This window comes from Schistocerca gregaria, chromosome 1, assembly GCF_023897955.1.
Source record: "Schistocerca gregaria isolate iqSchGreg1 chromosome 1, iqSchGreg1.2, whole genome shotgun sequence".
In the NCBI taxonomy this organism is placed as follows: domain Eukaryota; kingdom Metazoa; phylum Arthropoda; class Insecta; order Orthoptera; family Acrididae; genus Schistocerca; species Schistocerca gregaria.
In genome coordinates, this window is record NC_064920.1 from 204919891 (window position 1) to 204944243 (window position 24353).

The following is a 24353-nucleotide window of genomic DNA, read 5'->3' on the forward strand; positions in this document are numbered from 1 at the left end:
GGATATAAAGATCTAAAATATATGCAGAAAAGTGGGTGACAGAAAAGGTGGCGTGGCACATAAACACACGTGGTAGGAAAATGCTCTTTAAATGCTCGAAAAAAATTTTTTTCCGCAAAATCCTTTTCAGAGTGCATAAATAAAATCTCAATCTATCGAAATATGATGAAAACCGAAAATCTACTTCCGACCTGAACCAAGGTGTGGTCCCCTTAAGATCTACACTCCGTAACGTTCTTTAGAAATTTATTGAAATACTTATATGATTGACTGAACTGGGAATGGATACAAAACTGGAATTATCGTGTAACGTGTTGTAACTGCAAGTGGTGTGCTTACTCTGTGTTATTGTTAGCAAAGCTTTATACGAACTGATTAGACAATGTAACTCCCAACACCAAAAAAAGAAATACAGTCACCGAATCCTCTGGCTCTGTTCAAAACTGATAACTTCGGTCCCTGTACACACAACTAAAAAATAAAATTTTCTTACGTCTAAAGCAGCAACGATGGATCGAGTTATATTCTGCTCTCTCGTGAAGACATGAAGACAGGCTCAGCGGTGTGCAATGCTCGCCGTTATACTTTGAAATATACATTAAATTCTTTTGGCTAATAAATGAAAACATTTAAGAAAAATTGAATGTCTTTAAAAGAAGCATATGATCAGGACAGGTAGGAGTCCGTGACTTGGGTAAATTACTGACATTGACTTTTTCAATAGTGAAATTGTATTCGAAGAGGAGTTTGGCTTTTCAAAACATTTGACAACTGAAATTATATTACTCAGAAAAATTACATCGTTTTTACTAAATGAAAACCTATCTTTGCCGACGTAGCCAAAAACAATGAGGTTTTTACAGCAAATATTATCTAACATCAGTAAAAAGTATAAAGACAAATCATCAAATTACTTATACCTATGTCAGGAAGTCGTTCATGAAAGTATTTGTATGGAGTGTAGCCATGTATGGAAGTGAAACGTGGACGATAAATAGTTTGGACAAGAAGAGAATAGAAGCTTTCTAAATGTGGTGCTACAGAAGAATGCTGAAGATTAGATGGGTAGATCACATAACTAATGAGGAAGTGTTGAATAGGGTTGGGGAGAAGAGAACTTTGTGGCACAACTTGACCAGAAGAAGGGATCGGTTGGTAGGACATATTCTGAGGCATCGAGAGATGACCAATTTAGTATTGGAGGGCAGCGTGGAGGGTAAAAATCATAGAGGGAGACCAAGAGATGAATACACTACACAGATTCAGAAGGATGTAGGTTGCAGTAGGTACTGGGAGATGAAGAAGCTTGCACAGGATAGAGTAGCATGGAGAACCAATCTCAGGACTGAAGACCACAGCAACAATGTTAACAAATCTTAAAAACATTGCAAAAGGGAAATATCTAACTAGTCTAAACATCAAAACTGTTAACGCACATTCTGAGGTTACTCTGCATAGAACTCACTGTTACCAATTGTCAACCAACTCATTTACACTAACGCGCTGGCAAAAGGAAAGTAATAAAAATTTCTATACCTTAACTGCGAGAAGACTTCTGCTTCCACATTTTTATTTCCAAAAATACATGTACTCGTAACGCTTCTTTGTAATGTCAATCAAGTAACCCTTTCTTGTCACAATTAAATATTCATTTCAACATTTAACCTTAAATTCCATATAAAATCACTCATTTGTAACACCTACGTATTTTACATGCGGTATAACATAAAATATTGCTATGAGAAAATTCGTACATTGTAATCCAACACTTTGTGGCTTTACAGACCACACATCACAACTGCCTACTGCATCTCTTTCGCTAGCAGACTGTTACACAGTGACTGCTGTGCGCCAAGTGCTCTCTTACTCCAACACTACAATCACAGACCAGAAGCAGTATCTTTGGCTCTGCGGTCGTGCAAAGTCAGCGATCCGCTTTATAGAGCCCATCAGACACACACACCGTTTACAGTATAATAGTTCCTTATACTTTAGTGTCACTACAATATGCAGGTGACACACATAAATGTGCCCCAGTAGACTCCTTTCAATTGGATACTTCTGGTACCACTGTAACACGCTTCTCCCACTATCCACTTCCACTTCTCCGCATTTTCTTAGTTGGTCCATTTGCGAATTGTGCGTCGCAAATGGATCAACCTCGAATTTCTCTGGTCTGGTCATTTTATGAGGTATTAATGCGAGCAAATTATATTTTGCCCGGCGCTTCTTAGAACGTGCTATATCCGAACTGTGGCAGTGAATCTCTCGTGATGTACAGTGCCTCTCTTGTAGCGCCTGCCGCTGGGTGCTATTTAGCATCTCTGTATCGCTTGCACTTGCTAAACGAAACGGTGAAGAAATGTGTCGCTCCTTTTTGAAGCCTTGTATCCCCTGAGGGCAAAATAGTTTAGCAATGCCCATGAACCGTTTAGCGAGTGTTTTTTAAGCCAATTACTTTATGAAGCCCAGCTACTCTAAGCCCAGCACCAGCTTCTTGTTTTGCAATAGCGTACAGAAGTGGACATTTTTGACGGTCGGCTGTTCGTTGGAGCATTGTTTGATCGGCATGCGTATAGACTTGGCACTAAGAACAGTGTAACTGTGCCGATAGTTCAGGATGGGAGTGACGTCCAGTTTTTGTGCGTACAAGTTGGTGATAAGGCACAGTTGCGTATGGAGTGCGACAAGCGCCCTGGACACGGTCGCTGTGATTTCCGCCAGAGAAGATCCGGTGTTGCGCACCAGTGGCGGACGGAACGCCGCGCGTGCGTCACAGCACCGGCCGTAGAGCGCACGCCACTCCAACGCTACCTTTAGTTCTAATCCAGCACTACAAGTATTAGCTCGAAATGTTCGCTTCCAGTCCAAGCGAGGAACCAAGTTCAGCTTCAGGCTCAGGTTCAGTCAGTACGACTTAAGGCACTCATTTCATGCGACTGCTGCACTGCTGTTTCTTCAGCAATTATTTCTCCCTTTGAGATTGGTACAAACAAAAATGGTCGTCAACCATTCGATACATTGATTTTGGAAGAAAATGAAACTTTAAAAAGAATCTTCAGTGGCATCGTGGTACCCGTGTCCCAGACGTGTCATCACCGCTTAATAAAGAAAAACTACAGTATCTACTAGCTGAGAAACCCAGCATTGCATGGGTATTCAATTCGCAAATTTTCTATTAGAAATGTAAACAAAAAGATGAACTGTGTTTGTAGTAAAACATCGCAAAAATTTCATTTCCATGAATTCGTGGAAACAACTTTGAAATTATGAAACCATTTCTGTACGTTGGGCGCAGGTGCTTCGAGCATCTACAAAGCGATTTTGTAAACGTCTCTACAGGTGTTTGCGCTTCGCAGTTCAAAGCTGTTATAAGCGCTACCATGTGTCAGTAATTTCCTTAAATTGACAAGACTGTAGAAGTGTCTTAGTAGAAAAGAATAAATGTATTGGAGCTTAATGCATGAGGCGACACTACCACGCATTTCAGTGTTTGTAACGTCTTATATCTTGAACTACTTGCGGTAAAGTGATACATTTGTATAGGTTCATTCAGCTTCTTACAGTTACAATTATCTTGATTTATATATTATGCCTACATAAGAACTTTATGATTATCTGTTAGTCATTATTTTATGAGCCTCCTCTATTTGCCTGGATACGACAAATAATATCTTTTTGTGTCAAAAAAGGTATAAGATGGCAAGTTACGTATCTCACGGAGTATTAATAAAGTCTGATAGCATGATTAATATATCGTAACTCAAACGTGTTAGTTTCCTCCGTCCTCTACCCCCTCCCTCCCCCATCCCTCGCCACCTCCCCCCTCTACCCCCTCCCTCCCCCATCCCTCGCCACCTCCCCCCTCTACCCCCTCCCTCCCCCATCCCTCGCCACCTTCCCCCCCTCTCCCCTCCCCCTCCCTCCCTCTCCCCCTCCTTCCCTCTCCCCTCCCTCCCTCCCTCCCTCTCCCCCTCCTTCCCTCTCCCCCTCCTTCCCTCTCCCCCTCCTTCCCTCTCCCCCTCCTTCCCTCTCCCCCTCCTTCCCTCTCCCCTCCCTCCCTCCCTCCTTCCCTCTCCCCTCCCTCCCTCCCTCCTTCCCTCTCCCCTCCCTACCTCCCTCCCTCTCCCCTACCTCCCTCCCTCTCCCCTCCCTCCCTCTAGCCTCCCTCCCTCTCCCCTCCCTCCCCACCCTCCCTCCCCACCCTCCCTCTCCCCTCCCTCCCTCTCCACTCCCTCTCTCTCTCCCTCCCTCCCTCTCTCTCCCTCCCTCCCTCTCTCTCCCTCCCTCCCTCTCTCTCCCTCCCTCCCTCCCTCTCCCTCCCTCCCTCTCTCTCCCTCCCTCTCTCTCCCTCCCCCTCTCCCTCCCTCCCTCTCTCTCCCCCTCCCTCCCTCCCTCTCCCCCTCCCTCTCTCTCCCCCTCCCTCCCTCCCTCTCCCCCTCCCTCCCTCTCCCCCTCCCTCCCTCTCCCCTCCCTCCCTCTCCCCTCCCTCCCTCTCCCCACCCTCCCTCTCCCCTCCCCTTCCCTCCCTCCCTTTCCCTCTCGCCATCTCCCCTCCCTCCCTCCATCTACCCTCCCCTCCCCTCCCCGCCATCTCCCCTCCCTCCCTCCATCTACCCTCCCCTCCCCTCCCCGCCATCTCCCCTCCCTCTCACCCCCTCCCCCTCTCGCCCCCCCATGTCCTATTTGTCAGATTAGAATAGCGAAAAAAATTACTCTTTCCAGTTCCCGCTTTTCTGTGCGACTTAATCTTCGAACCGTTTATAATCATATTTTTCCGTTATGGAAGACCGACCTGGCTTGTCCCTCTAAACTGTATGAAATTTTTGAGCATTACGCCGACGAATAATACGCAAATCCATTCAGAGAAAAGCGGGATTTGTTTGGCATATACAGTTCTTAAGCAGCTTTGTAATATTGTTTAAGACGCGGTAGATTTGAGGGGCACTGGAGATGATGAATGTTTTACTCGTGTCGTTCGTGTAGCGAAGTGCAGTAATACAGGGACAGCCAGTGCATATTCCTGTAAGTGTTTAGCGTGTAACATTGCGGCAGCCTCGATCTCACGTAACGTATAACGGCGGGTCCACTTTGGCGGCCGACACTAGATCGCGTGTTTGCCGCGTCTTGGCCAGACAAGAGTCGCAGTTGCCTCACTCTCTCGTACCGATCCTTTGATAGAAAATTCTTCACAGAACTAAAATTCATCCTATCTTTTAAACACACCATGAACGCCCCCTCAAATCAGTCCCGAAGGATACTCTTAGATGATCAACTATGTACACTACCGGCCATTAAAATTGCTGCACAACGAAGATGACGTGCTAGAGACGCGAAATTTAACCGACAAGAAGAAGATGCTGTGATAGCAAATGATTAGGTTTTCAGAGCATTCACACAAGGTTGGCGCCGGTGGCGACACCTACAACGTGCTGACATGAACAAAGTTTCCAATCGATTTCTCATACGCAAACAGCAGTTGACCGACGTTGCCTGGTGAAACGTTGTTGTGATGCCTCGTGTAAGGAGGAGAAATGCTTACCATCACGTTTTCGACTTTGTAAAGTTCAGATTGTAGCCTATCGCGATTGCGATTTATCGTATCGCTAGATCACTGCTCACGTTGGTCGGGATCCAATGACTGTTAGCAGAAAATGTAATCGGTGGGTTCAGGAGGGTAATAGGGAACGCCGTGCTGGATCCCAACGGCCTCGTATCACTAGCAGTCGAGATGACAGTCATCTTATCCGCATTGCTGTAACGGATCTTGCAGTCACGTCTCGATCCCTGAGTCAACAGATAGGGACGTTTGCAAGACAAGAACCATCTGCACCAACAGTTCGACGACGTTTGCAGCAGCATGGACTATCAGCTCGGAGATCATGGCTGTGGTTACCCTTGACGCTGCATCACAGACAGTAGCGCCTTCGATGGTGTACTCAACTACGAACCTGAGTGCACGAATGGCAAAACGTCACTTTTTCGGATGAATCCAGGTTCTGTTTACAGCACCATGATGGTCGCATCCGCGTTTGGCGACATCGTGGTGAACTCACATTGGAAGCGTGTATTCGTCATCGCCATACTGGCGTATTACATGGCGTGATGTATGGGGTGCCATTGGTTACACGGCTCGGTCACCTCTTGTTCGCATTGACGGCACTTTGAACAGTGGACATTACATTTCAGATGTGTTACGACCCGTAGCTCTACCCTTCGTTGGATCCCTGCGAAACCCTACATTTCAGCAGGATAATGCATTTCTGGATACAGAAACTGTTCGAATGCTGCCCTGCCCAGCACATTCTCCAGATCTTTCACCAATTGAAAACGTGTAGTCAGTGTTGGTCGAGCAACTGGTTCGTCACAATACGGCAGTCACTACTCTTGATGAAGTGTGGTATCGTGCTGAAGCTGCATGGTCAGCTGTACCTGTACACGCCATCCAAGCTCTGTTTGACTCAATGCCCAGGCGTATCAAGACCGTTATTACGACCAGAGGTAATTGTTCTGGGTACTCATTCTCAGGATCTATGCACCCAAATTGCGTGAAAACGTAACCACATATCAGTTCTAGTGTAATATATTTGTGCAATGAATACCCGTTTATCATCTGCATTTCTAGTTGGTGTAGCAGTTTTAATGGCCAGTAGTGTAACTAATTTACTGTCATAGGTGGCTGATAGTCGCGTTAAACGAAGTCTAATCTATTCGTGTATTTACGTACATTACGAAAGTACATTCATTTAGATATAAGCTGCCTGTCTATGGGCCAAACGCTAAGTGTTTCCAAGCTTTGTTGCATTTCTTTACAATTCTCTGAGGATATGACATTGCAACAGCGTCATCCGCCAACACTGTTAGAGAGTGAAAAATGCCAACTGACGTTAACTGCCGGGTAGTTCGTATGTATCATGTGCACTGTCATATCACATTGCGGCGAGGCTCATGAGGCACTACTCTCGCTTCGGACAATGTCTCCCCATTAAGAGCGACGTAGCGTTTTCATTTACAGAGAAAAAGTATGTGGAGAGAGAGAGGGGGAAGGGGAAGGGGAATAATAAGACCAGTGACTGAGATGATCAGCAAATTACAGTGGGAAACGCAATAAAAAATATAGTCTGTATTGGAGAGAGACGAAATTCGACGTTTCATTTCAAGAAAAGTAATACTTACTCAAGCTTATATCGCGAGTAATGACCACGAGTACAAAAATCAGCGGTGAGGGATGACTGGTATCCTCTGCCATACGTAGTGCGGTGACTTGGAGAGTAGAAATGTACACAGGGCCAGTTTAAGACCCGGACGGCATAAGTCGCCTCTTGGGGTACCAAGCTGAGAGGGACTCAAGTGGCGCCCAAATGCAAGTTTTGCATACAGTGCGTATCGCAATCTAACACTGGTGGAAGTGTACGAGGGAAAAGGGTTGGGGAGAGGGAAAGGGGGGGGGGGGGGGGGTGCCAAATGACGACTAGCTTATGTGGAAAAAGTTCTTGAATCGGCTCTGACTGTAGATACAGCACTTGCAGTACACTAGTTTTTGAGTTCAACCGCCGTGGAAATTAGTAGGTTGCTTTTATAAATCTGCACGTCACGACGTACTAGAATTGTATAATGTGAGATAACAATGCTCTTACTGCCAACAGAATTATTGTTGGATCTAGGAACAGTTTCTAGTGTGCGTGGCGTCCAAAACAACACATGGCGCTCCATGCAAGCTGCCAATAGAAAGAGTCTGACGTGCACAAAACAAATTTCATTTAAGAATTTGGTACGCAGTTACCAGCTGGCTAGAGCGCTGCTTAATGCCAGAGTTCACCCGTCGCTATCTCGGCGGCGGCATTCATTCCGTAAATATTTTCCATCGCCTCGACGCGTCAGACCAGAAATGTTGCTGCGCTTTACCGCCAAGGGACGCTGCACCGCTGTGATGTAAATCTCTCCCAGCTGAACTCCGTCATCCCCGAGAATTGTACTGCCGCGTACGCGAGACGCTGCTCTTCAAAATGCAAAGGTTACGTTACAGCAAACATCAGAGCAAAACTGCCACGAAAGTGTCACGAATGGCGCGAGTAATGGTGTGGGGGTGTCCTGGTGTGTTATCATTATCGTTATAAAACAATGGATCCTCGGCGGAAACAAGGGAACGACACCATTTGTGAAACGTGACTTCCACTGCTTGGAAAACCAGTTAGATATGAATTATTTTAGTGTGCGAGGTTTTATTTAGTGGGTCTTCTGTCGCAACAAAGGACAAGCAAATTGAGGGGATCCTCCCGCATTTCCAATACCACCCCCCCCCCCCTTCCTCCCACTTTATATCGTGAAGCGACACAAAGGTCACAACACCTCCCATAACGCCCAAGTTGCGTTAATTAAATAGTGGCTCCCCTCTACTTCGCGCTGTGAACTACTCGGACGGCAGCCGCCACACAAGCTCCCGAGCGGTTCTAGGCGCTACAGTCTGAAACCGCGCGACCGCTACGGTCACAGGTTCGAATCCTGCTTCGGGCATGGATGTGTGTGATGTTCGTAGGTTAGTTAGGTTTAAGTAGTTCTAAGTTCTGGGGGACCAATGACCTCAGATGTTAAGTCCCCTAGTGCTCAGAGCCATTTAAACCATTTTGAACACAAGCTCCAACAACACACTGGACACCTTGTAGCTTTGGTTTTCAGCCGCTGCGATTACTATTATGTTGGCGACAAACACACACAAGCGTCCATCGTCCGTTGCTTGACATAACCCACGGGAACATATTTTAATCGGTCATGTGACAGACGGTTCGTTATCCTAGCACAGACTGGACAGTCATCATTAATGATGGTTTGCCCAATTGACAGAGGCTGAGAACTCAGCCACGTCAACTGTTCCTCTTCGACATTCTGTAATTGCTCCTTATATTATATGACATAGCATTATATACACCAAAAGATGCAACTTAAAAGTTGCGAAACCGATTTTGTGTGTGTGTGTGTGTGGGGGGGGGGGGGGGTGTATGTGTATGTGATCGACTTCGATAAATAAGGCTATTGCGGACTGTTAGGCTTCAATTTTTAGAAGTTCGGACTTTCAACTAACGTTTATCACAGCGAAGATCAATTTTTTCTCTATAAATTTTGCACCTGTTCCGAATTATTATTGTGAAGAACTCAATTTGTCCGTGTCTGATTGTGGTCCACTGTTCCACAGAAACAATTTACTTTGCCCTTTGGATCCGAACATCACTTTTCGCGACTTAGACTTGTAGGTTTGAATCTACTGCTGCGACAACACGCGGTATTGTTGGTCCTGTAATGCATAGTAAAGTTACAGGGATAATGAGTTTGAAACTCATTCTCCCGTCAACTGATTTAAAGCACATTGCTTTGCAGGTTCGTGGCACGGAGAGAGAATTTATGGAAAAGTACTAATGTATGAAATACAGAAAAATCGTAAAATAATTGTAGCTGGCAGCTCTCTAAACTGTTCTTTATAATTCTGTAACCGGGGACAACTGTGGCTCAGATAGGTTCCTCTCACGGAAATGTTCATAATTCTGAAGGCAAGTGCTAAAAAATTATTATGATGTGACATATACTATTTAATAATCCTTTCGTACAAATAGTTTTGGTCACAGTCAGATCATCTTTGGCTCCCGTATACTTAATTTCACATTTCTCATGTCAAAAAATTTATTTCCTTTACTTCGAAACATTCTCAAGTCAGGAATACTTGACTTGCGTCCAGAAACCTTGTTTCGTACTTCCAGGCAAATTTTGTTCAAGTTTTCTGTTTTACTTACTTTTTTCCTTGACGTTCTGCAATCTGTTTCGACCAATCAAATGAATCAATTTAAAACCAACCCGTTAAAAATTCGAATTGGGGATTTGCGCTCGTGAAAACAGTATATACTTTCTAATTCAGATGTAATACCGTGTTGCACTGTGCGATGTTCCGACAATTTATAATTGTACCTACTCGGTATCAGAGGCTTAAGCGATTTCTCAGCACAAGTGCTTTACAAAACTATTCCGTATAAGCTGTTGTTAGGAATTAATTTTATTTTTAGTACAAACACGTAATCAAGGAATAACTATTGTATTTTATTTGTGGTTCTGCGATCGATATGCGGTGCACAGTCCGGCGACGTTTCGTCGGTGCTGACGCCGGATGTACTTCTCCCCCCTCAACTTCGGACGATTCGCGCAGCTGATTGCCAATCGGTTGGCGCACTTATGTTCCGCCACTTCATGTAATTATTTCGCTTTGCAAGAATAATATTGTATAATACCACTGCCGTATATCTACAGGTATACTGGAAAATAAGAAAGGCACGAATCGCCTCCTATCTGCTGTCTTCTTTCGCTTTCCACAGTATAAGCACCTCATGCAATTTGTTCGTAGTATATGTCAAATAATAACTGGAAATTCTGTTTTAGTCTATCTTTATTTATCAAAAAATCATACTACTACCTTACACTGATGAAATACAGAATTTTGTTATGCTTCAGTGCGAGACAATCCATTACAAATCACCCAGACAATATTGCTCAACATTTCTCTATTACTCTGATTTTTTATCGTATGTTTCCTATAGGTCGACAGTCACAAAATCAGTTTGAAAAAAAAAAATTGTAACAATAGTTTTTTCCTAGCAGCCATTTTTAACATGGCTGTAGGGAAAATTTTAATCGAAAACGTGGTTTGTGGAAAGTTAAATTGCCAAGTCATTCTAAAAGATATCAGAATAGTTCGAAAACCAGTGTGTTGTGTACAAAATTAACTCCAGGCACGCTTTTTTTAGTTTTTCTATTAAGTAAGAGAGTCAAACTTTTTCTGTAAAGATTCGGAAAAGAAATTATCTATCGTTACTTTTTGAGACCATAAATTTTTATGAGGGAACGGAGACATTCTAATAACAAGTTATTTCTGTGTTGAGAACTTACATACCCATCTGCTGTGTAAGTTTTAGCCCTGAGAATGCACTCCTGTTTTTCTAGAGATTTCAAAAAATGGCCGAAGATCTTATAACGTCAATTTTCGCAGGTCATTATCTAAAAAGGGACTGAATGAAAATTTTTTCCGTGTCTTGTCAGAAAGTGTTTGAGTGACTTCTTTGCCTGAAAAGAAAATTAAAAAACGTATGCCTGAAGTTCATGTCATACTGAACACAAGGTTTTTTAATTATTCTGATGTCTTTTAAAAGATCTTGGCAATTAAACTTTCCGCAAACCAGGTTTTCCATTAAAAATTGCCCAACCGCCATTTTGAACTACATAACACATGAAATTATGAATTTATTATTTCAGCAACTGAATATTCAAAATCTTCTCGCAGTAATTGGGCTTTAACTATACTTACAAGAAAATCGCGTGGAACACTTCAAAAGTTACGCTCACTAAACACTGTACTTTGCAACTCCACAAAAGATTTCAGTTCAGTTCAGTTAAGTTCAGATTTCAGTCAAGTAAATAGGATACTCTGAAATATCGTACACTTAGGATAGGATCCTGTCTAGATAAGCAACTGACAATAAAATGCGCTCGGGCATGGGTGTGTGTGATGTCCTTAGGTTAGTTAGGTTTAAGTAGTTCTAAGTTCTAGGGGACTGATGACCTCAGGTGTTAAGTCCCATAGTGCTCAGAGCCATTTGAACCAAATACAATGCAGGGCTCAACGCAAAGTTCACAGAACACAAACTTATTATTGGCAGTTAGGCTCTTCTCAACAGATAATTTGAGATGAAGATGGTGGCATTGTAGATCTCCTGTGGCTATTAAAAAAATGGCGAAAGTATCCATGGCTTTTGCTGTGTAGCAAGCTCTGAAATGTCCTCTCAGTGTCGGATTTTCGTAGTACAGAGCCAACCAAAGTATGCAATGAATAATAACCAAATTACTTCCGCGTTCGAAGATAGAAGTTCTACCATTTTCATTCTTTTACTGTATATTTTTGAAATTACATTCATAGGTCACTTATAATTACATGAATAATGAATCATGAATCAAACATCTTCAACGCAATTATAAGAAGAAGAAGAACAAGAACGGCACCAAATATGGAACAGAAACATAATACGTAGAAAAGTCCATGCAACCTACAAATAGAATTTAAAATATTAGCACCTCATAGCAAAACCAGCCACCAGAACTGTTTATAACCTATAGGTACATTGCTCCCAAATGTAAATTAAATAGTACACTAGTGGCCATTAAAATTCCTATACCAAGAAGAAATGCAGATGATTAACGGGTATTCATTGGACAAATATATTATACTGGAACTGACATGTGATTACATTTTCACGCATTCTGGGTGCAAAGATCCTGAGAAATCAGTACCCAGAACAATCACCTCTGGTCGTAATAACGGGCTTGATACCCCTGGGCATTGAGTCAAACGGAGCTTGGATGGCGTGTACAGGTACAGCTGCCCATGCAGCTTCAACACGATGCCACAGTTCATCAATAGTAGTGACTGGCGTATTGTGACGAGCCAGTTGCTCGGGCACCATTGAACAGACGTTTTCAATTGGTGAGAGATCTGGAGAATGTGCTGGCCAGGGCAGCAGTCGAACATTTTCTGTATCCACAAAGGCCCACACAGGACCTGCAACATGCGGTCGTTCATTATCCTGCTGAAACGTAGGGTTTTGCAGAGATCGAGTGAAGGTTAGAGCCACGGGTCGTAACACATCTGAAATGTAACGTCCACTGTTCAAAGCGCCGTCAATGCAACCAAGAGGTGACCGAGACGTGTAACCAATGGCACCCATACCATCACGATGGGTGATACTGCCAGTATGGCGACGACGAATACACCCTTGCAATGTGCGTTCACCGCGATGTCGCCAAACACGGATGCGACCGTCATGATGCTGTAAACAGAATCTGGATTAATCCGAAAAAATGACGTTTTGCCATTCGTGCACCCAGGTTCGTCGTTGAGTACACAATCGCAGGCGCTCCTCTCTGTCTCCGAGCTGATAGTCCATGCTGCTGCAAACATTGTCGAACTGTTCGTGCAGATGGTTGTCGTCTTGCAAACGTCCCCATCTGTTGACTCAGGGATCGAGACGTGGCTGCAGGATGCGTTACAGCCATGCGGAAAAGATGCCTGTCATCTCGACTGCTAGTGAAACGAAGCCGTTGGCATCCAGCAAGGCGTCCCGTAATACCCTCCTGAACCCACCGATTCCATGTTCTGCTAACAGTCATTGGATCTCGACCAACGCGATAGCCTTCAATTCGACCTTTATCAAAGTCGGAAACGTGATAGTACGCATTTCTCCTCCTTACACGAGGCATCACAACGACGTTTCATCAGGCAACGCCGGTCAACTGCTGTTCGTGTATGAGAAATCGGTTGGAAACTTTGTTCATGTCAGCACGTTGTAGGTGTCTCCACCGGCGCCAACCTTGTGTGAATGCTGTGAAAAGCTAATCTTTTGCATATCACAGCATCTTCTTCCTGTCGGCTAAATTTAGCTTCTGTAGCACGTCATCTTCGTGGTGTAGCAATTTTAATGGCCAGTAGTGTAAAAATACATACTTATCCCAGGCCACTGAAGATGTGTTGCAGAGAATCAAGGAGAAACGCGTATGCACGAAAACTGTGTTTCCTTCAGTTGTAGTCAGACGATCCAAAAAGTAAAAATTATCGATATGCCGTAATGAATAAAACATTTATACGGATATTACTTCATGGAGTTTGGTGGTACAGAAATCACGTTAAGCAGAAACAGACAAATTAGTTAGATAAGACAGTTATAGGTAATATCGATAATGTTACTACGAGGGTCAGTCAAAAAGTAATGCCTCCTATTTTTTTTTCTACGTTTAATTGTCAGGAAATTTAAATGCAATTACATAGGTTGAAAACCACAACATTGAGGATCATTTTGTCATTTTTCAATGTAATCTCCGCCCATCTCTACAGTTTTGGTCCATCTTTGAACAAGGGCATGTATCCCAGCACGGTAAAAATCACAGCTCTGCTTCCTAAGCCATTGACGCACGGATGTTTTGACAGCCTCCTCATCTTCAAAATGAATCCCACGATGAGCTTCTTTTAGTGGCCCGAACAGATGGAAGTCTGATGGTGCCAGGTCAGGGCTGTATGGGGGATGAGGCAAAACTTCCCATCTAATTTTGACAATCTCGTCAGAGGTGTGACGACTGGTGTGTGGTCTTGCATTGTCATGCAAAAGAAGAACATCTGCCATTGATTTTGTTGGGCGAACTCTCTGAAGACGTGCTTTAAGTTTTTTGAGGGTTGTGACGTAGTGAACAGAATTTATTGTGCATCCCTGCTCCAAAAAATCAACCAGAATCACACCCTCTGTATCCCAGAAAACTGTTGCCATAACCTTCCCTGCCGATCGCACAGTTTTGAATTTTTTCTTCCTCGGCGAGCTTGTGTGACGCCACTCCATTGACTACCTCTTTGATTCGGGTTCAAAAAAATGCACCCATGTTTCGTCCCCGGTCACAATTTTTTTCAGAAACTCATCTCCCTCCAAACGGAAGCGCTGCAAGTGTTGGGATGCTATTGTTTTCCTTGCCTCTTTATTCTGATCGGTTAACATTCTTGGAACCCACCGTGCACAAACTTTTGAGTACCCCAATTGTTTAATAATCGTGATCACACTGCCTTTACTAAGAGAAATAATGCGACACACTTCATCTGCAGTCACCCGACGGTCACCACGAATGATGTCATCAACTTGCTGAATGTTGTGTGGAGTCACTGCACTCACCGGCCTGCCGCTCCGCTTTTCGTCAGTCAACGGTGTTTGCCCTTCAGCTTCCTTACCACGACGAACCCATCGTCTAACAGTGCTGACATCCACTGTCACAACACCATACACCTTCTTCAGTCTTTCATGAATGCGTATGGGCGTTTCACCTTCTGCATTCAAGAATTCAATCACACAACGCTGTCTCAAACGAACATCGATGTCGGCCATCTTACAAACTTCTGCTGTGCTGCCACCTGTTGACACAGAAAGTTACTACTGCAGTGGATTGCGGAAGAAGGTTTGAGGAATGGCGCCAAATTCAAATTTTTCACTTAACTTAATTTTTTTAAGTAGAAAAAAAATGGGAGGCATTACTTTTTGACCGACCCTCGTATAAGTAATGTAAAATTAACTGCACCTGAAGTCGCTAACACGGGAAAGGATCAACACGAGAAGTATCCCATATGCGGTACCGAATGGTGTGTGTGGCGCAAGACTAGGACGGGGTTCAATGCGGGAAAGGTGGTGGTTGCGGAAGCAGCAGCCGCCACGCTGCGATACGAGTCGACCGCAAGCAGGAAGCGTCGCAGGGAGACGTGGGCGGCCTAGCGCTTCCCCCCTGTCCAAGCGGACGCGCGGACACCGCCTCAGCGGCCGTATCGACTGCCGCACGCTTCAAACATCTCTGCGTGCCGTCCTCAGTGGGCAAGCGAGACGCATCTTCATAAGCGGAGGTAGCGTTTGGTGAAACTCAAGGTAGCTGTTGGCGCCATGCGGCATGGACACGTGCTTCGTAGGCTGTTCAGGACTGTTGTCTGTGTGTGGTAGTAGAAATGTCACTTCTCAGACTGTATCTTTGCTTTGCTTTGTTTTGTTTTAGGGCGCAAAAACAGGTAGGGTTATACGGTCCATATCAGAATCGAAGAACACGAAGACGAAAAAGTGGTAATAAACGACTACACGTTAAGCTCAATCGACGAAAGGAAAACAAAAACTTGGAGTCAACTGTGTGTACGATTCATACGTCAGCGTAACGCCCAAAAATTCCGTATAATTTAGAGGTACAAGCCATGTCGGCGATTCATAACACGACGCGTAGATCATACCACGCAGAAAAGCGGGAAACTGAAAGAATAAAACTGTTCGCCATTCTAACCTCTCAAATACTTTGCCCAGCAGGACACGCAGTTCAGAACGTCAATGGTCTTAGGCGTCTCATTGCAGAGTAATTGCATTTCGTTTGATTTCCAAAACTCGATTTATATGTTTGTAACTGTACTGCATTGAAAATATCGAGCGAAGTGGCCCAATGGCTAGCAGCTTGCACTCACATTCGGGAAGGTGACTGTTCAAATCAGCGTCCGACCATCCTGATTTACGTTTTCCGTGTTTTTTCCTAAATCGTTCCATGCAAATGCCAGGATAGTTCATCAGAAAGGGCACATCCGATTTCCTTCCCCCATCCCTGAATCATTATCAGCTTGTGCTCCATCTGAAATGACTTCGATGTTGACGGTTCATTAAACCCTAATTCTTCTTTCCTTGCACTGAAAATATCGTAGACGTTGTGGACTGTGTGTCCTGCTTGGCAGCGTATTTGAGAGGTTCGAATGGCGAACAGGTTCATTCTTTCACTTAATTTTATCCATTGTTTTTCAGTGTTTCGTCCGCGACTGTTTTACTTTCGTAAAATGAAGAACAAACCGCCTTCAGTCACAAGTTGCGTTTATTTACTGTACTATGCATTTCGAGCCCTGGAGGCTCATCTTCAGGTGCTTTTTAGTGATTTACATCAGGTTTTTTAGTTATTTGCCTGTTGATAGTACATTTTTTTGTGTTACAACATGGTATATTGTAGGTATAAGTCTAACAGCGTTAATAACATGAAATAAAGATGTGTATTGTGTATACCAACTGCACAACAGAAGCAGGCATCATACGATGTTAAACTGTAAGTTTGGCGATGCTAGCGCCACGATTTGCGCGGAGTCTTCCGCAGGCCCCTCCCCCCATGAACCATGGACCTTGCCGTTGGTGGGGAGGCTTGCGTGCCTCAACGATACAGATAGCCGTACCGTAGGTGCAACCACAACGGAGGGGTATCTGTTGAGAGGCCAGACAAACGTGTGGTTCCTGAAGAGGCGCAGCAGTCTTTTCAGTAGTTGCAGGGGCAACAGTCTGGATGATTGACTGATCTGGCCTTGTAACACGAAACAAAACGGCCTTGCTGTTATGGTACTGCGAGCGGCTGAAGGCAAGAGGAAACTACAGCCGTAATTTTTCTCGAGGGCATGCAGCTTTACTGTATGGTTAAATGATGATGGCGTCCTCTTGGGTAAAATATTCTGGAGGTAAAATAGTCCCCCATTCGGATCTCCGGGCAGGGACTACTCAATAGGACGTCGTAATCAGGAGAAAGAAAACTGGCGTTCTACGGATCGGAGCGTGGAATGTCAGATCCCTTAATCGGACAGGTAGGTTAGAAAATTTAAAAAGGGAAATGGATAGGTTAAAGTTAGATATAGTGGGAATTAGTGAAGTTCGGTGGCAGGAGGAACAAATCTTCAGGTCAGGTGAATACAGCGTTATACATACAAAATCAAATAGGGGTAATGCAGGAGTAGGTTTAATAATGAATAAAAAAATTGGAGTGCGGGTAAACTACTACAAACAGTATAGTGAACGCATTATTGTGGCCAAGATACGAAGCCCACACCTACTACATTAGTACAAGTTTATATGCCGACTAGCTCTGCAGATGACGAAGAAATTGATGAAATGTATGATGAGATAAAAGAAATTATTCAGATAGTGAAGGGTGACGAAAATTTAATAGTCATGGGTGTCTGGAATTCGGTAGTAGGAAAAGGGAGAGAAGGAAACGTAGTAGGTGAATATGGACTGGGGCAAAGAAATGAAAGAGGAAGCCGTCTGTTAGAATTTTGCACAGAGCATAACTTAATCATAGCTAATACTTGGTTCAAGAATCATGAAAGAAGGTTGTATACATGAAAGAATCCTGGAGATACTAAAAGGTATCAGATAGATTATATAATGGTAAGACAGAGATTTAGGAATCAGGTTTTAAATTGTAGGACATTTCCAGGGACAGATGTGGACTCTGACCACAATCTATTGGTTATGAACTGTAGATTAAAATTGAAGAAATTGTGAAAAAGTGGGAATTTGAGGAGATGGGACCTGGATAAACTAAAAGAACCAGAGATTGTACAGAGTTTCAGGGAGAGCATAAGGGAACAATTGACAGGAATGGGGGAAAGAAACACAGAAGGAGAAGAAGAATGGGTAGCTTTGAGAGATGAAGTAGTGAAGGCAGAAGATGACCTATTAGGTAAAAAGACGAGGGCTGCTAGAAATCCTCGGGTAACAGAAGAAATATTGAATTTAATTGATGAAAGGAGAAAATATAAAAATGCAGTAAATGAAGCAGGCAAAAAGGGATACAAACGTCTCAAAAATGAGATCGACAGAAAGTTCAAGATGGCTAACCAGGCATGACTAGAGGACAAATGTAAGGATGTAGAGGCTTGCACAGAGGGTAAGATAGATACAGCCTACAGGAAAATTAGAGACCTTTCGAGAAAAGAGAGCCACTTGTATGAATATCAAGAGCTCAGATGGAAACCCAGTTCTAAGCAAAGAATGGAAAGCAGAAAGATGGAAGCAGTATATAGAGGGTCTATACAAGGGCGATGTACTTGAGTACAATATTATGGAAATGGAAGACGATGTAGATGAAGATGAAATGGGAGATACGATACTGCGTGAAGAGTTTGATAGAGCACTGAAAGACCTGAGTCGAAACAAGGCTCCGGGAGTAGACAATATTCCATTTGAACTACTGACTGCCTTGGGAGAGCCAGTCCTGACAAAACTCTACCATCTGGTGATCAAGATGTACGAGACAGGTGAAATACCCTCAGACTTTAAGAAGAATATAACAATTCCAATCCCAAATAAAGCAGGTGTTGACAGATGTGAAAATTACCAAACTATCAGTTTAATAAGTCACAGCTGCAAAATACTAACGCGAATTATCTACAGACGAATGGAAAAACTGGTAGAAGCCGACCTCGGGGAAGATCAGTTTGGATTCCGTAGAAATGTTGGAATACGTGAGGCAATACTGACCTTACGACTTATCTTACAAGAAAGATTAAGGAAAGGCAAACCTACGTTTCTAGCATTTGTAGACGTAGAGAAAGCTTTTGACAATGTTGACTGGAATACTCTTTTTCAAATTCTAAAAGTGGCAGGTGTAAAATACAGGGAGCGAAAGGCTATTTATAATTTGTACAGAAACCAGATGGGAGTTACAAGAGTCGAGGGGCGTGACAGGGAAGCAGTGGTTGGGAAGGGAGTGAGACAGGGCTGTAGTCTATCCCCGATGTTATTCAATCTGTATATTGAGCAAGCAGTAAAGGAAACAAAAGAAAAATTCGGAGTAGGTATTGAATTCCAGGGAGAAGAAATAAAAACTTTGAGGTTCGCCGATGACATTGTAATTCTGTCAGAGACGGCAAAGGACTTGGAAGAGCAGTTGAACGGAATGGACAGTGTCTTGAAAGGAGGGTATAAGATGAACATCAACAAAAGCAAAACGAGGATAATGGTATGTAGTCGAATTAAGTCGGGTGATGTTGAGGGAATTAGATTAGGAAATGACTTAATGTAGTAAAGGAGTTTTGCTATTTGGGGAGCAAAATAACTGATGATGGTCAAAGTAGAGAGGATATAAAATGTAGACTGGCAATGGCAAGGAAAGCGTTACTGAAGAAGAAAATTTGTTAACGTCGAGTATAGATTTAAATGTCAGGAAGTCGTTCCTGAAAGTACTTGTAAGGAGTGTGGCCATGTATGGAAGTGAAACATGGACAATAAATAGTTTGGGCAAGAAGATAATAGAAGCTTTCGAAATGTGGTGCTACAGAAGAATGCTGAAGATTAGATGGGTAGATCACGTAACTAATGAGGAGGTATTGAATAGGATTGGGGAGAAGTTTGTGGCACAACTTGACAAGTAGAAAAGATCGGTTGGTAGGACATGTCCTGAGGCATCAAGGGATCACAAATTTAGCATTAGAGGGCAGCGTGGAAGGTAAAAATCGTAGAGGGAGACCAAGATATGAATACACTAAGCAGATTCAGAACGATGTAGGTTGCAGTAGGTACTGGGAGATGAAGGAGCTTGCACAGGATAGAGTAGCATGGAGAGCTGCATCAAACCAGTCTCTGGACTGGAGACCACAACAACATTCCGCAGGCCAGTTGGTACACGCGTTGTTATTCACCAGAGGTGTACACTGTCGTGTGTTGTTATTTACTGGTGGTTGACTCCAGCTGCTGTGGCAACCCATCAGCCCTTGGTGTGTTGTAGTGCAGCCGAAGTCCTAGGATATCGCAGGTGGTGCATTATAAAATGGTATTATTAATAATTGGATGCAGGTTCAATTTTTTAAAAATCAGATGGAATGTTGAATTCCATCTAATGAATATTTCTCGAGTCGGTTTGACGTCTGATTGTTTTCTTAGCTGATCACGTGCTCTACTCTTTATTTAGACCACGTTATAGTCCTTTTCACAACAATAAATAATTCAGTCCGCTTGTTAGTCTTTTCAATAGATTTTTTTGCCAAACGCAATGGATTGAAAATGCATTTAAAATGGGGATTTTTGTGTTGTTGTTGCGGCGGGTTGAATGGTGCGCTGTCCGGAAGTTTATGCCACACTTAACGGAAGTACGCGTCGTTGAGATAAGAGATGATTTGTTAGTTGCGTATCGCTCTTCAGACATTTGGGTGACGTACGCTATCTAGGCAGAGCAAGTTTCTTGAGATCTATGCTGGAATTCTTCCGCAGTTTGCTCTCCATGCCGTTATTGCCCACTTACATTACCGTCCCCGAAATGATGAAAATTACTGCCGTGTCATTATTCATTGTCATACGTGCAAACAGTGATATTTGTTTATATACAGGATACGCACATCATTTTTTCGTCTTCTGTGCCAATTTCTACCTGCATTACTGCGCAACTGTTGCTTTGTTAGTTATATGCCTGCTTCGAATACCACCGTATTGCGAAGCTTTTTGACTGTATTGACGCAAGTGGGATAGGTCGGACAGCGTCTACGTGGAAATCGTTCTACTTTCACTACTGATATTCGTAATGCGTTTTTGACGACATTCTCGATGAGTTAATGTGGCGTCAACCAGTAGTCTGCAAATATCCTTGTACACACAAAAATATTTGCGAATTAATAACAACTCGACAGTATAAATGTTCCTAGAATAAGTCTTCGTCTCTGCAGCGAAGTTTTCTCTGATTTGAAACGTCTTGGCGCATTAAAACAATGAGCCGTACCGGCACTCGAGCCTGAAACCTTACCTTCTGAGCTATACAGGAAATGGGGTCCTGTGAGTGCAAGTGGAGAGTCGCAGTTACCTGTAAGAGTAAGAAGAGGCCATGTTCTGGGTTCGAAGGTGGTCCAGTACAGAGTCTTAACGTCGTAAGACATTTTATTCTAAATGTATTATAAAGAACGTGTTGTAAATGAAATGTAGCAAACGTGATTCCACTGCAGCTCATTCAGGTCCTCTGGAAGGCTAAGCACAAGCGGCCTGGTATCATACTTCGGCGGCTAACATCTTCGTTTTGAGTGGCGTAGATTTCCCTTTGTTACTTCAGTGACTCCCCTTCATTCCTTTATTAGTGGTATGGGTTACACCCTTCAATTCAATGATTATTAATGATTACTCTCTAATGTTAATTTGCAATTTATAGGATTAATTTTCATATTATTATAGTACCGTTCATTAAGAGGATCAAGTTTTGACACTCAGTTGGACGATCTGCACTAATCTTCTCTGAAGTCAATCAAAATAATGGAGCACTTGTCTTCACTGAATAAAATTCACTTTCAAGCAACATAAATTTTGCAACCACTCCTCTTACGGCTTTTTACCAGCGTTAGTGGTGGTACAGATACTGCATGCGTGTTTTATGGGGTATTAATATCGATAAAATTTATTTACGTAAGTAGTTCCAATTTTGATTTTAATCAAATACAAGGACAACATTACTAGCAAATAAAATCACGTTTGACTTGAATTGGAACACTTTTAATAATAGAGCTGCAATAACACTTGATCGTTTGGCAATTAGATAATATACAATTCTAAAAAATTGTCTCGCAGGTCTCTAGACAAAAGAAAAACATTTACATCATATGGTGTGATCAATTATTTCTACAAATAACAACAGTTAGATTGTTAACCGAGACTTTTACGGTGTGGCGCATTTATTTTATAGGAATTAGAAACGGCGCAGCAAAAACTTATATGAATTCCAATTAGTTAAAAATGATAAAAGTAAAAGGGGGAATGCAGCGCGTTCTTCGCTTACATCCAGTGTTCGAAATAACGTGTTCAACACTTTGAGAGGTGGTAGTATTGATCGAAACAAGAAAAATAAGCCCAATAAACATGGGTCCGGAACGCGTACTTTGCGAGATAACCACGTGTTCATAGGAAGGGCGCCGGCCGGTGTGGCCGAGCGGTTCTAGGCGTTGCAGTCTGGAACCGCGCGACCGCTACGGTCGCAGGTTCGAATCCTGCCTCGGGCATGGATGTGTGTGATGTTCTTAGGTTAGTTAGGTTTAAGTAGTTCTAAGTCCTAGGTGACTTATGGCCATAGATGTTAAGTCCTATAGTGCTCAGAGCCATTTGAACCATAGGAAGGGTTGCGCGACGCTTGCTTGCGGATATTAGCACAGTCGTTGCATTGGTGCTCCGTCAAATACGTCGGCAGGTATTTTGATGTCTTACTCACAGTACTCTACCTACCATTAGGTGGTCTGCAGTTAATTGAGTGGTTAGAGTCGTGCTGTAGGCTACGTTAGTTTTCGCCGTGTTTGTGTGTCCTGTCGATCCTGGGTACGTATCATGGTGTTTTACCTACTTCCAAACGCGAATTCACTTATGTACTTTTATTGCGCTGTTTTAACGTACATGTGGCGTCGTACATTTACATTTTCTCTCTTCCATCACTTGGTAGCAATGGATGCCTACTACTCGACAAGTGAAATGGCGGATATGATATTCTGATATGGTTTAGCAAATGGACATAGCCAGCGAGCCCTTGCCCTCTTTGCTGAAAAATATGCACAGCGTAGAGTGCCTCCTGGTCGGCAGACTTTTCCAGCGTCCGAGGGATATAGGTACCCTTGCACTTCGGGAGACTGGCAGTAGAAGGCGCGCATAGTCCGCGCCTCAGACATCGAGGAGCCTGTGCTACGGTCGGTGGAAAAAACTCCGGGGACTAGTGTGCGACGTTTAGTGTCTCACTCTATCTGGGGCGGGGGGAGTACCCATATCATCTATAGCGCGTTCAGGCCCTAAGGCAACAGGATTATCACGGCAGACGATTATTCTGTCGACGGCTGTTGCAGAAGGGTGCGGCAGATCCACTGTTCACATCCTTTCTGTCAGGAGTGCTAGTTCTGCAAGGTTCGCAGGAGAGCTTCTGTAAAGTTTCGAAGGTAGGAGACGAGGTACTGGCAGAAGTGAAGCTGTGAGGATGGGGCGAGAGTCGTGCTTGGGTAGCTCAGTTGGTAGAGCACTTGCCCGCGAAAGGCAAAGGTCCCGAGTTCGAATCTCGGTCCGGCGCACAGTTTTAATCTGCCAGGAAGTTTCATATCAGCGCACACTGCGCTGCAGAGTGAAAATCTCATTCTCGATCCTAGATTTTATTCTCCGATGAGACAGGGTTCACAAGAGATTATATTGTGAATTTCCATAATCAGCATGTATGGGCAGATAAAAATCCCCGAGCAGGAGAGAGAGATGAACTCCGATTCTCAACCAACCTATGGGCAGGCGTACTTGGCGCTAGATTTAAATGGTTCAAATGGCTGTGAGCACTGTGGGACTTAACATTTGTGGTCATCAGTCCCCTAGAACTTAGAACTACTTAAACCTAACTAACCTAAGGACATCACACACATCCATGCCCGAGGCAGGATTCGATCCTGCAACTGTAGCAGTCACGCGGTTCCGGACTGAGCACCTAGAACCGCACGGCCACAACGGCCGGCGCGCGATAGATTACTAAGGCCATACGTGCTGCCACAAAGGTTAACTGGGGCGCATTATCTGGACTTTCTCATTAATGTGTTTCCTACTTTGCTGGAGGCTGTGCAGTTGCAGCAACGAATACAAAAGTGGTTCATGCATGATGGCGCAGCAGCACACTTTCGTCACAATGTGCGCAAACATCTGACGCAGACATTTTAGGACCTCTGAATTGGTCGGAGGGGTGGAGGCTGGAGGTGGGGGGGAGGACACATCTTTGCCTGCTCGTTACACAAATATCAGTCCTTTATACTCTTGGTTATGGGGACCCTTGAAGGAACGAAGGCAGAGGGGTGCATTGTCATGAATGGACACGATGATGAGCATCCCCCCTCCCCCCCCCCCCCGTAGACATGTTTTTATTGTTTCGATGAGTACTATCACCTCCTAAAGTATTAGACACTTTTCTTCGAACATCTCGTATAACAAAACCATAGCTACAAATGTTTTATGTGATATAGATACAGCTACATATCATAACAA

The 24353-nt window shown here is 43.6% G+C and overlaps 1 protein-coding gene and 1 non-coding gene across 2 annotated transcripts in view; both read left to right on the top strand.

Moving 5' to 3' along the window:
* The window catches only part of LOC126336941 (G protein-coupled receptor kinase 1), a 1003538-nt gene that overhangs the window by 60976 nt on the left and 918209 nt on the right, over positions 1–24353 (top strand). The window lies entirely within an intron of this gene.
* Positions 23333–23407, top strand: Trnas-cga (transfer RNA serine (anticodon CGA)). Its single transcript has one exon. It is a non-coding gene; the product is annotated as a tRNA-Ser (tRNA).